General features: G+C 54.3%; 1 non-coding gene across 1 annotated transcript; it reads left to right on the top strand.

The window, feature by feature from the left end:
• The first annotated feature begins 218 nt into the window (after positions 1-218).
• On the top strand, positions 219-291 carry TRNAR-CCG (transfer RNA arginine (anticodon CCG)). The gene has a single exon. It is a non-coding gene; the product is annotated as a tRNA-Arg (tRNA).
• Positions 292-12,353: the final 12,062 nt, after the last annotated feature.

The following is a 12,353-nucleotide window of genomic DNA, read 5'->3' as shown; positions in this document are numbered from 1 at the left end:
CCGGGACTCGAACCAATATTTCGATGACCTCGTTGTGACATCACGCTCCCGCAGGCAGGTAATAAGCCCGGTGCTGCTGCCGCCTCCTCAGCGTGTGCTCCTGCTGGTGAGGGTGTCAGTGTGAGGCGGATCCGCCCCCCCCGGCTTCACTTCTGTGTCACAGCGTGTCACGTGCGTCACTACCTTTGTCTGCTTCCCCTACATGCTTCTTGCCAATTGGCCCAGTGGCCTAATGGATAAGGCATCAGCCTCCGGAGCTGGGGATTGTGGGTTCAAGTCCCACCTGGGTCGGGTTTGTTTTTTTATTTTTGTAAGTAAAAGTTAAATAAGTTAATACAATAAATAAGAGAAACACTTTGTAACCAGATGCATGCAACGCAAGGACTCCTTGTTACCGTGTTATGGGCTCGGTGGGGTTTTACTAAAGTTCTGATCTCATATTTGTTCGTCTACATCCAAAAGCTCCAAACCACTAGTAGTAAAACCGTGATGCTTGCGGAGGCAGCCATCTTTAAAACACCCAGCCAGCTCAAACCGGGCATTTTCCCAAACAGGGAAACATATTTGGATTTCAGAGGGGAAAAAAAATAGATACCGAAATGACCTGAAGTAGGATATATGACAAATGAGTTATAATGTAACCCTTCGCAGGCACGGGCTAATTGAAGCCTGATTAGGATGGGACACTTTAATGATGGCTGCCCTGCACACTTCTCTGGGAAGCCCCTCCCCATGACACTTACAATGTGCTGTACACCCCTTGAGTGATGAAATGGTTCAGGGACCCCTTGAAATAATGACAGGTTATCATGGGATTTAGTGACCGAATGAACTGCCTGTGACTGTCTTGTACTGGGAAGCAGACAGCAAGGGGTTAATCGTCACAGCGCTCATTATAAAAGATATGCGAGGCCCTCTAGTGGCTGTATGTAGGAACTACACCCAATGAATTAATGGTGCAAGCCCAGCAATATCCCACGTGTTTATTTTAAATAAATCAGTTGTGTAGTATTAGATAATACTGCATTTGTATTTTTAATTCAACTCTTAATGTCATTTTTTTTTAATGAGTTGTAATATATTTCCATAGCTGGTTTTAGCACACATCCTCAGCAGTGCAAGATATTTGCAACCCTTTCTTGTTGGTGAGCATTTGTTGCCAATGTTCCCAGCGGTTTGCGCTGCAAACTGTAACAGTAGATAATGTTACCTCAGTAATACATTGTAGCTGCTGAGTTACACTGACTGAAGGATAGATTGAACCCCGGGAAGCAGGATATTTGCTGATGGATCACGGGAGAACCCAATCGATCGGCAGCTTAGCTAATTAGTTTTTAATAAGGGTAATCAAAGGCGGCGTATATTAACACAACAAAAAACAATGTTTAAAAAAAAAAATGTGTTAAGTGCCGCTTGAAATAGAAATAGCCGCGTTAGTGCAGCTGCGATGGTGCAGAATAATTGAGTACTTCAGTATTAGGTGGTACCTTTTTTTATTCAGACTAACAATTTATATTTTAGGACAAACTGTCGACAGGTTCTACTTGATAAAAGTAAAATAACGTCTTTATTTACAGCGATGTACGTGGGATAGAATATTAATATTAACATCCCTTCCGCAGAAGAGCTTACAGTCTATGAAAGTGCATGGAAGTCTATACCGTCCGCCTGCCCCTTTCTAGCAGGTAACCGGCATCTCATGTCCCATACACCCCCCAGCTGTACCTATCCCTGCCTTAATTCTGCGGAGCGCTGCCTCTTACTGGCTCATGCTCGGAACATGCTCGGAACATGCAGCGGATTAAAATCCAGCGACTGATTTTCTAAGGGATCAGCATGTCAGCATGTTATAGGGGACATTCTCACTACTTTTATGTCAATTATTACTATATACCAATAAGTCCCCAAATACGTGCGCTTTATTGGTAAACTGCTATATAAATACATTGCGTGTGTTACGGAGTCTTTGTAGGAAATGATTACAGGCTAGTCAGCTCCTGTATCTCACACTGACAGGGGAACTAAGAGGCTATTTTAATGAGCCCAATGTTGAAGGTTCTGGTTATGAAGATTTTGCAAACCACTGTGAAGAATGGATTTGAGGCACCTGTGGAGAAGGGTTACCCTGGCAGGGTGACACTCCATTTTACTGCTGTCTCCATGTTTGTGTGCCAGAAGAATGAATGAATATGCAGAACAGCCCCCACCTTTGTACTAGACCCCCTCTCTTGCTTCACTTAGAGAAACAAGCTTTTGCAAGATACGCTGAAATGCTGTTTCAGAACTAAACTGATACAAATAAGAATAAGACGTCTTCTATTGTTGCACAAAAGTATAGCGATAAGATGTGCCCTCATGTACTTTGTTGTTGTACCAAGTTGTTTTTAAGCAGTTCTAATTAATGTTTAGTGACCTTTAAAATGATAGGTCATAGAGATATATTTTAGCTTGTGTAAGTAATTTTAGGCAATAACATAAGAAGATATATTGTTTCTTTATTAGTAACCCAACCCCTTATGGGAGGAACCATATGATTATTAAAGCTGCAGTTCAGTCTTTTTTTTTTTTTTTTATTAATTTTTTTACTTCAATAGTTTCATGTGGGCAATCTCTAATTACCTAAAGAACTGTATAGCTGCCGGTCAATTCGTTCTCCATGTATTGATAGGCGAAATTTGGTGACATAATTAGAGCTGGCATATGTTTTTATTTGCTTCTGTCACTCAGTGGAAGCTCATGAATATTCATGAGCACTCCTGCACTGACATGTGCTAGAGGGAGGGCAGGGCTGACAAAGGGGTGTGCCAGGGCTTGTGACAGGACATGAAGGGGCAGTGCCTTAGCAAATGGCTGTTAAAATAGAATACCAGAAAATTGGTCTTTCAAAGTTGTTGTTTTTAAAACAGAAAATGCTAAAAGTATTTTTTCTTACTACAGAACTGATTTATTAAAAAAAACACACATGCAGGATATTGCCTGAACTGCAGCTTTATATGGTATAAGAACGCATACTTTGTGACTAGGAGTCGGATCTGCCACCTGTAGCAGTCTCCGTGTGTGTACACATGTATACAATAAAGCTCACGTGTTAGGCTGAGTCCATAGAAGGACAGGCAGCGCTGAGCCATGCGGACGCTCCGCGATGAGCCCCGTCATCCTAATGACGATGTCTTGAGAGGGGGCGTCCGCAGGCGTGCTGAGGCGCAGGGATTTTCAGCCGACAGCAGAACCTGTCTCTGAGCGCGCTGTCGGCTGATAACCTCCAATCAGAGCGAAGCAGCGTCAACGTCACGGCGCCGTGACGTTAACGTCGGCGCTTTGCGGGCTATTGGCCCAGTGATGTCTGTGCCCCGCCTCCCCCCGCCTCCCGATCGCGCACGCTGGCTCGTCTGCTAGTTCATGCAATCGCTCCTAATTGCGCAGAATAGCCTCAGCAGCGCGGCTCCCCCCTCTAAGGACGTAGCCTTCTTCTGCTGAACCCTAATATTTTATTGTTATTATTTCTACGCTTTCACACCACGCACTGAAAAAATATGTCTGGGTATTAAATACCCTTAATCACATGTTACCAGTTAGAGCAGCAGGGAGGGGTTAAGGCGGAAAATACAGGATTTTTTCCCCCATGAATCCACCCTACGCTGAAGCAGCTCGTACGCAACATCTCAAAATCTCACAGGTCCCTTCTTCATAGATAATGTTACCAGCTGACTGCTCATTTGAGAGAGAGACTTGCGAGGCCTGGAAATCTATGACCTGGTCCGCTACAAGGCATCACGGCTCGCAGCGAACAGACATGTAACACTGCAGGAGTGACGTCACCCGGCAGGTTCGCCCTCATTGGCTGAACCCGTCGGGGGGGCGTGGCCACCGCGCTCGGCGCCAGTACTGAAGACAATTCAGGAAACAATGGTCGTGCAACGCGGCGGCCAAGGGAGCGAGTGCGCCCGGCCCCACCGAGAGGCAGTTTTTGTCCCTGCAGCGTTACGCCAATAGCGCGCCCGGCCCCCATCGAGGGGCAGTTCTTGTCCCTGCAGCGTACGCCATAGAGCGCGCTGCTGCAGGCACCGGGGGACCTAGCGTTACACAGCTTATAAGCACAGCATGGGAATCCGATGCAAAGCCAGAGAAACCACTCGCAGACATGTTTCACCTTAATGGGTCTCATCAGTGTGAGGCTGGTTGTACTGCTGGCTTTGCAATGTTCCAGGCTGTAGGATTAACCATCACATTTTACGCTATGGTGGGTGAAAAGGCAACAAGAAACCTCCACCGTTAGCATATCTTATACTATATTAGTGAAAGCACTGTATGCATGCCTGCCTGCCTGGATGTCCGGTGTCCCTAGGGGAAATCTGATTGGTCCCTTGGCCCGCCCCCGCACACCTCTCATTGGCCTGAGGCGGAGTGACGGGCCAAAGGACACAGGGACACAAACACACACAGGGACACACACAGGGACACACACAGGGACACACACACACACACACAGGGACACACACACACCACGCAGGGACACACACCACACACAGGGACACACACACACACAGGGACACACACACACACAGGGACACACACAGGGACACACACACACAGGGACACACACACACAGGGACACACACACACACACACACACACACACACACAGGGACACACACACACACACACACACACACAGGGACACACACACACAGGGACACACACACACACACACACAGTAGGGGGGGGGGGTGTACATTAGCAGCATGTATAACCCGGGGGGTGGGGCTCACATACCCACCGGTCCCGGAGCCTCCGCCTCTATCTCCCCGAACATCAGCCTCCACCCACACCCGCGCGCACCTCCTCCTCTCCCCGTGTTTCCCGCGCTTTCAGCCCCCCCCCCCCCCCGGTGCCGCTACAGTCAGCGGGGGAGCGAGTGCCCGAGACACAGCGGGGGAGCGGCCACAACAAGCTGCCTCCCGCCTCAGATCCACGTGGGACCTTCCGGACGGGTGAGTGAGCGCCCTTCACCTCCCCTCACCCCCCTTCACCCAACCCTCACCCCCTTCACCTCCCCTCACCCTCTCCTCACCCCCCCTTCACCTCCCCTCCACCCCCCCCCCCCCCCGGCGCCGCTACAGTCAGCGGAGGAGCGCGCGCCCGGGACACAGCGGGGGAGTGGCCACAACAAGCTGCCTCCCGCCTCAGATCCACGTGGGAGCTGCCGGACAGCTGAGGGAGCGGCCGGACGGGTGAGTGAGCGGCCTTCACCTCCCCTCACCCCCCTTCACCTCCCCTCACCCACCCCCACCACCCCCACCCCCCCCTTAACCCCCCACCACCCCCTCACCACCCCACCACCCCCCCCCCACCCCCCCTCAACACCTCACCACCACCCCCCCCCCTCACCCACCCCACCACCCCCCTCACCCCACCACCCCCCCCAACACCCCCCCCACCACCCCCCCCAACCCACCCTCCACCCCCCACCCCCTCACCCCCCTCCACCCCCCCCTTCACCCCCCACCACCCCCCCCAACACCACCCCTTCACCACCCCTCCACCCCCTCACCACCCCTCCACCCCCTACCCCTCCACCCCCACCCCCCCTCACCACCCCTCCACCCCCCCTTCACCTCCCCCCACCCCCTTCACCACCCACCACCCCCCCTACACCTCCCCACCCACCCCTTCACCTCTCCTCCACCCCCCCCCCTTCACCTCCCCTCCACCTCCACCCCCACCCCCCTCACCACCCCTCCACCTCCCCCCTTCGCACCCCCTTCCCAACCCCCCCCCCCTTCCACCACCTCCCCCCTTCACCACCACTTCCCCCCTCCCCCCCCACCCCACCCCCTCCCCACCCTCCCCCCTCCCCCCATCCCCACCACCTCCCCCCCCTCCCCCCCACCACCTCCCCCCCACCCCCACCCCCTCCCCCCCTCCCCACCACTTCCCCCCTCCCCCCACCACCCCCCCCCTCCCCCCCCACCACCTCCCCCCCCCTCCCCCCCTTCCCCCCTCCTCCCCCCCTTCCCCCTTCCTCCCCTCCACCCCCCCCTTCACCACCCCTCCACCCCCCCCTTTACCTCCCCTCCACCCCCCACCCCCCTTCACCTCCCCTCCACCCCCCCTTCACCTCCCCTCCACCCCCCCCTTCACCTCCCCTCCACCCTCCCCTCCACCCCCCCTTCACCTCCCCTCCACCCCCTTCACCTCCCCTCCACCCCCCTTACCCTCCACCCCCCCCCCTTCACCTCCCCTCCACCCCCCCTTCACCTCCCTCCACCCCCTTCACCTCCCCTCCACCCCCCCTTCACCTCTCCTCCACCCCCCCTTCACCTCCCCTCCACCTCCACCCCCCACCCCCTTCACCTCCCCTCCACCTCCCCCCTTCGCACCACCTCCCCCCCCTTCCCACCACCTCCCCCCCTTCCCACCCCCCCCCCCTTCCCACCACCCCCCCTTCCCACCACCTCCCCCCCTTCCCACCACTTCCCCCCTCCTCCCCACCCCCCCCTTCCCCCCTCCTCCCCCCCCCCTCCCCCCTTCCCCACCACCTCCCCCCCCCTCCCCCCCTTCCCACCACCTCCCCCCTCCCCCCTTCCCACCACCTCCCCCCCTTCCCCCCCACCACGTCCCCCCCCTCCCCACCACCTCCCCCCCTCCCCCCTCCCCACCACCTCCCCCCCCTTCCCCCCTCCTCCCACCACCTCCCCCCCTTCCCCCCTCCTCCCCCCCCTTCCCCCCACCACCTCCCCCCTCCCCCCCCCCTTCCCCCCCCTTCCCCCCTCCTCCCCCCCTTCCCCCTTCCTCCCCCACCACCCCCCACCCCCTTCCCACCACCTCCCCCCTCCTCCCCACCACCTTCCCCCCCTCCTCCCCCCCCACCTTCCCCCCCTCCTCCCCCCCTTCCTCCCCACCACCTCCCCCCCTTCCTCCCCACCACCTCCCCCCTCCAACCCCCCTTCCCACCACCTCCACCCCCCCTTCCCACCACCTCCACCCCCCCTTCCCACCACCTCCCCCTCCCTTCCTTCCCCCCTCCCTCCCCCCTCCCCCTTCCCCCCCCCCTTCCCCTCCTCCCCCCCTTCCCCTCCCCCCCTTCCCCCGTCCTCACCTCCTCCCCCCCCCCCTTCCCACCTCATTGGTCCCTTGGCCCGCCCCCGCACACCTCTCATTGGCCTGAGGCGGAGTGACGGGCCAAAGGACACACAGGGACACACACACACGTAGACACACACACGTAGACACACACACGTAGACACACACACACACACGTATACACACACACGTAGACACACACACGTAGACACACACACACACACACGTAGACACACACACACGTAGACACACACACACACGTACACACACACACACACACGTACACACACGTACACACACACATGTATACGTAGACACACACACACACATGTACACGTGCACACACACATGTACACGTAAACACGTACACACACACACACATGTACACGTATACTCACACACATGTACACGTACACACACACATGGAGACATACACTCACACACGTATACACACACAGGTATACATACACATAATGTATACACACACACATGTATACACACACATGTATACACACACACATGTATACACACACACATGTATACACACACACGTATACACACACATGTGTATACACACACATACACACACATTTATACATACACACACATGTATACACACATGTGTATACACACATGTATACACACACACATGTATATACACACGTGTGTGTATACACACACAAACATGTTGTATACACACAATATATACATACACACAATGTATACATACACACATGTATACATACACACACATGTATACACACACACATGTATACACACACATGTACACATACACACACACACACACACATACAATGTATACACACAAACATGTATACACACACACACTATCCCCAGCACCACCACATCAGCACACCGGTATCCCATGCCCCCCCCAGCACACTGGCATTCTCGGCTCCCCACCATTCTCAGCCCCCATCAGCACCCACACATCGCCACCTTTGCACCTCCCCCATCGGCACACCCACATCCGCACCCCCACATCAGCACCAAACCCTCCCATATCAGCACACCGATACAATCACCATCAGTACAGCCACAGCAGCACTACCACCGCACATGGGCCGTGTGGACCACTCCCCACCCAAATGCCACACCCACACCACAAACATCCCGGGCAACGCCGGGGCTCTCAGCTAGTAGCCAATAAAAAGATCACTTGTGAGCACATTCACATGTCTCAGACAGGCCTGCAAGCCTGCCTTTCACCATTATCACCTAGCAGGGCTGCAGACAGATTTCCCGGGGCCCAGGACTAGAGTTATGACTAGGGCCCCCCATTGTGTCCCTCCCCCCCTGTATTGGCGGTTTTGCGAGTCCCCCCATTTCACACCTCCTGAATCCCCTCTATTTCCACCCCTCATCCCATGTATTTCTCTCCCCTCCGTCTCACTACCTCTCTTGCTCATTCACCCCTCTCACCCCCTCCAATAACCCCACTCTCACTCAGTCCTTCCACTCCCCCCCAGCCTTACTGCTATCACACAGAAGGGCTCAGCGTTACTGCTATCACACAGAAGGGCTCAGCGTTACTGCTATCACACAGAAGGGCTCAGCGTTACTGCTATCACACAGAAGGGCTCAGCCTTACTGCTATCACACAGAAGGGCTCAGCGTTACTGCTGTCACACAGAAGGGCTCAGCGTTACTGCTATCACACAGAAGGGCTCAGCGTTACTGTTATCACACAGAAGGGCTCAGCGTTACTGCTATCACACAGAAGGGCTCAGCGTTACTGCTATCACACAGAAGGGCTCAGCGTTACTGCTATCACACAGAAGGGCTCAGCGTTACTGCTATCACACAGAAGGGCTCAGCGTTACTGCTATCACACAGAAGGGCTCAGCGTTACTGCTATCACACAGAAGTGCCCAGCGTTACTGCTATCACACAGAAGGGCTCAGCGTTACTGCTATCACACAGAAGGGCTCAGCGTTACTGCTATCACACAGAAGGGCTCAGCGTTACTGCTATCACACAGAAGGGCTCAGCGTTACTGCTATCACACAGAAGGGCTCAGCGTTACTGCTATCACACAGAAGTGCCCAGCGTTACTGCTATCACACAGAAGGGCTCAGCGTTACTGCTATCACACAGAAGGGCTCAGCGTTACTGCTATCACACAGAAGTGCCCAGCGTTACTGCTATCGCACAGAAGGGCTCAGCGTTACTGCTATCACACAGAAGGGCTCAGCGTTACTGCTATCGCACAGAAGGGCTCACAGAAGGGCTCAGCGTTACTGCTATCACACAGAAGGGCTCAGCGTTACTGCTATCACACAGAAGGGCTCAGCGTTACTGCTATCACACAGAAGGGCTCAGCGTTACTGCTATCGCACAGAAGGGCTCAGCGTTACTGCTATCGCACAGAAGGGCTCAGCGTTACTGCTATCGCACAGAAGGGCTCAGCGTTACTGCTATCGCACAGAAGGGCTCAGCGTTACTGCTATCGCACAGAAGGGCTCAGCGTTACTGCTATCACACATAAGGGCTCAGCGTTACTGCTATCACACAGAAGGGCTCAGCGTTACTGCTATCACACAGAGGGGCTCAGCGTTACTGCTATCGCACAGAAGGACTCAGCGTTACTGCTATCACACAGAAGGGCTCAGCGTTACTGCTATCGCACAGAGGGGCTCAGCGTTACTGTCTATCGCACAGAAGGGCTCAGCGTTACTGCTATCACACAGAAGGGCTCAGCGTTACTGCTATCACACAGAAGGGCTCAGCGTTACTGCTATCACACAGAGGGGCTCAGCGTTACTGCTATCACACAGAAGGGCTCAGCGTTACTGCTATCACACAGAGGGGCTCAGCGTTACTGCTATCGCACAGAAGGACTCAGCGTTACTGCTATCACACAGAAGGGCTCAGCGTTACTGCTATCACACAGAAGGGCTCAGCGTTACTGCTATCACACAGAAGGGCTCAGCGTTACTGCTATCACACAGAGGGGCTCAGCGTTACTGCTATCGCACAGAAGGACTCAGCGTTACTGCTATCACACAGAAGGCTCAGCGTTACTGCTATCACACAGAGGGGCTCAGCGTTACTGCTATCACACAGAAGGGCTCAGCGTTACCTGCTATCACACAGAAGGGCTCAGCGTTACTGCTATCACACAGAAGGGCTCAGCGTTACTGCTATCACACAGAGGGGCTCAGCGTTACTGCTATCACACAGAAGGGCTCAGCGTTACTGCTATCACACAGAAGGGCTCAGCGTTACTGCTATCACACAGAAGGGCTCAGCGTTACTGCTATCGCACAGAAGGGCTCAGCGTTACTGCTATCGCACAGAAGGGACTCAGCGTTACTGCTATCGCACAGAAAGGCTCAGCGTTACTGCTATCGCACAGAAGGGCTCAGCGTTACTGCTATCACACAGAGGGGCTCAGCGTTACTGCTATCGCACAGAAGGGCTCAGCGTTACTGCTATCACACAGAAGGGCTCAGCGTTACTGCTATCACACAGAAGGGCTCAGCGTTACTGCTATCACACAGAAGGGCTCAGCGTTACTGCCATCACACAGAAGGGCTCAGCGTTACTGCTATCGCACAGAAGGGCTCAGCGTTACTGCTATCACACAGAGGGGCTCAGCGTTACTGCTATCGCACAGAAGGGCTCAGCGTTACTGCTATCACACAGAAGGGCTCAGCGTTACTGCTATCGCACAGAAGGGCTCAGCGTTACTGCTATCACACAGAAGGGCTCAGCGTTACTGCTATCACACAGAGGGGCTCAGCGTTACTGCTATCGCACAGAAGGGCTCAGCGTTACTGCTATCGCACAGAAGGGCTCAGCCTTACTGCTATCACACAGAAGGGCTCAGCGTTACTGCTATCACACAGAGGGGCTCAGCGTTACTGCTATCGCACAGAAGGGCTCAGCGTTACTGCTATCGCACAGAAAGGGCTCAGCGTTACTGCCATCACACAGAAGGGCTCAGCGTTACTGCCATCACACAGAAGGGCTCAGCGTTACTGCTATCGCACAGAAGGGCTCAGCGTTACTGCTATCACACAGAAGGGCTCACAGAAGGGGCTCAGCGTTACTGCTATCACACAGAAGGGCTCAGCGTTACTGCTATCACACAGAAGGGCTCAGCGTTACTGCTATCACACAGAAGGGCTCACAGAAGGGCTCAGCGTTACTGCTATCACACAGAAGGGCTCAGCGTTACTGCTATCACACAGAAGGGCTCAGCGTTACTGCTATCGCACAGAAGGGCTCAGCGTTACTGCTATCGCACAGAAGGGCTCAGCGTTACTGCTATCGCACAGAAGGGCTCAGCGTTACTGCTATCGCACAGAAGGGCTCAGCGTTACTGCTATCACACAGAAGGGCTCAGCCTTACTGCTATCACACATAAGGGCTCAGCGTTACTGCTATCACACAGAAGGGCTCAGCGTTAGTGCTATCACACAGAAGGGCTCAGCGTTACTGCTATCGCACAGAAGGGCTCAGCGTTACTGCTATCGCACAGAAGGGCTCAGCGTTACTGCTATCACACAGAAGGGCTCAGCGTTACTGCTATCACACAGAAGGGCTCAGCGTTACTGCTATCACACAGAAGGGCTCAGCGTTACTGCTATCACACAGAAGGGCTCAGCGTTACTGCTATTGCACAGAAGGGCTCAGCGTTACTGCTATCACACAGAGGGGCTCAGCCTTACTGCTATCACACAGAGGGGCTCAGCCTTACTGCTATCGCACAGAAGGGCTCAGCGTTACTGCTATCGCACAGAAGGGCTCAGCGTTACTGCTATCGCACAGAAGGGCTCAGCGTTACTGCTATCGCACAGAAGGGCTCAGCGTTACTGCTATCGCACCGAAGGGCTCAGCGTTACTGCTATCGCACAGAAGGGCTCAGCGTTACTGCTATCACACAGAAGGGCTCAGCGTTACTGCTATCACACAGAAGGCTCAGCGTTACTGCTATCACACAGAAGGGCTCAGCGTTACTGCTATCACACAGAAGGGCTCAGCGTTACTGTTATCACACAGAAGGGCTCAGCGTTACTGCTATCACACAGAAGGGCTCAGCGTTACTGCTATCCACACAGAAGGGCTCAGCGTTACTGCTATCACACAGAAGGGCTCAGCGTTACTGCTATCACACAGAAGGGCTCAGCCTTACTGCTATCACACAGAAGGGCTCAGCCTTACTGCTATCACACAGAAGGGCTCAGCGTTACTGCTATCACACAGAAGGGCTCAGCGTTTACTGCTATCACACAGAAGGGGAG

This window comes from Ascaphus truei, chromosome 19 (assembly GCF_040206685.1).
Source record: "Ascaphus truei isolate aAscTru1 chromosome 19, aAscTru1.hap1, whole genome shotgun sequence".
Lineage (NCBI taxonomy): Eukaryota > Metazoa > Chordata > Amphibia > Anura > Ascaphidae > Ascaphus > Ascaphus truei.
This window is presented reverse-complemented; position numbering and strand designations above follow the sequence as displayed.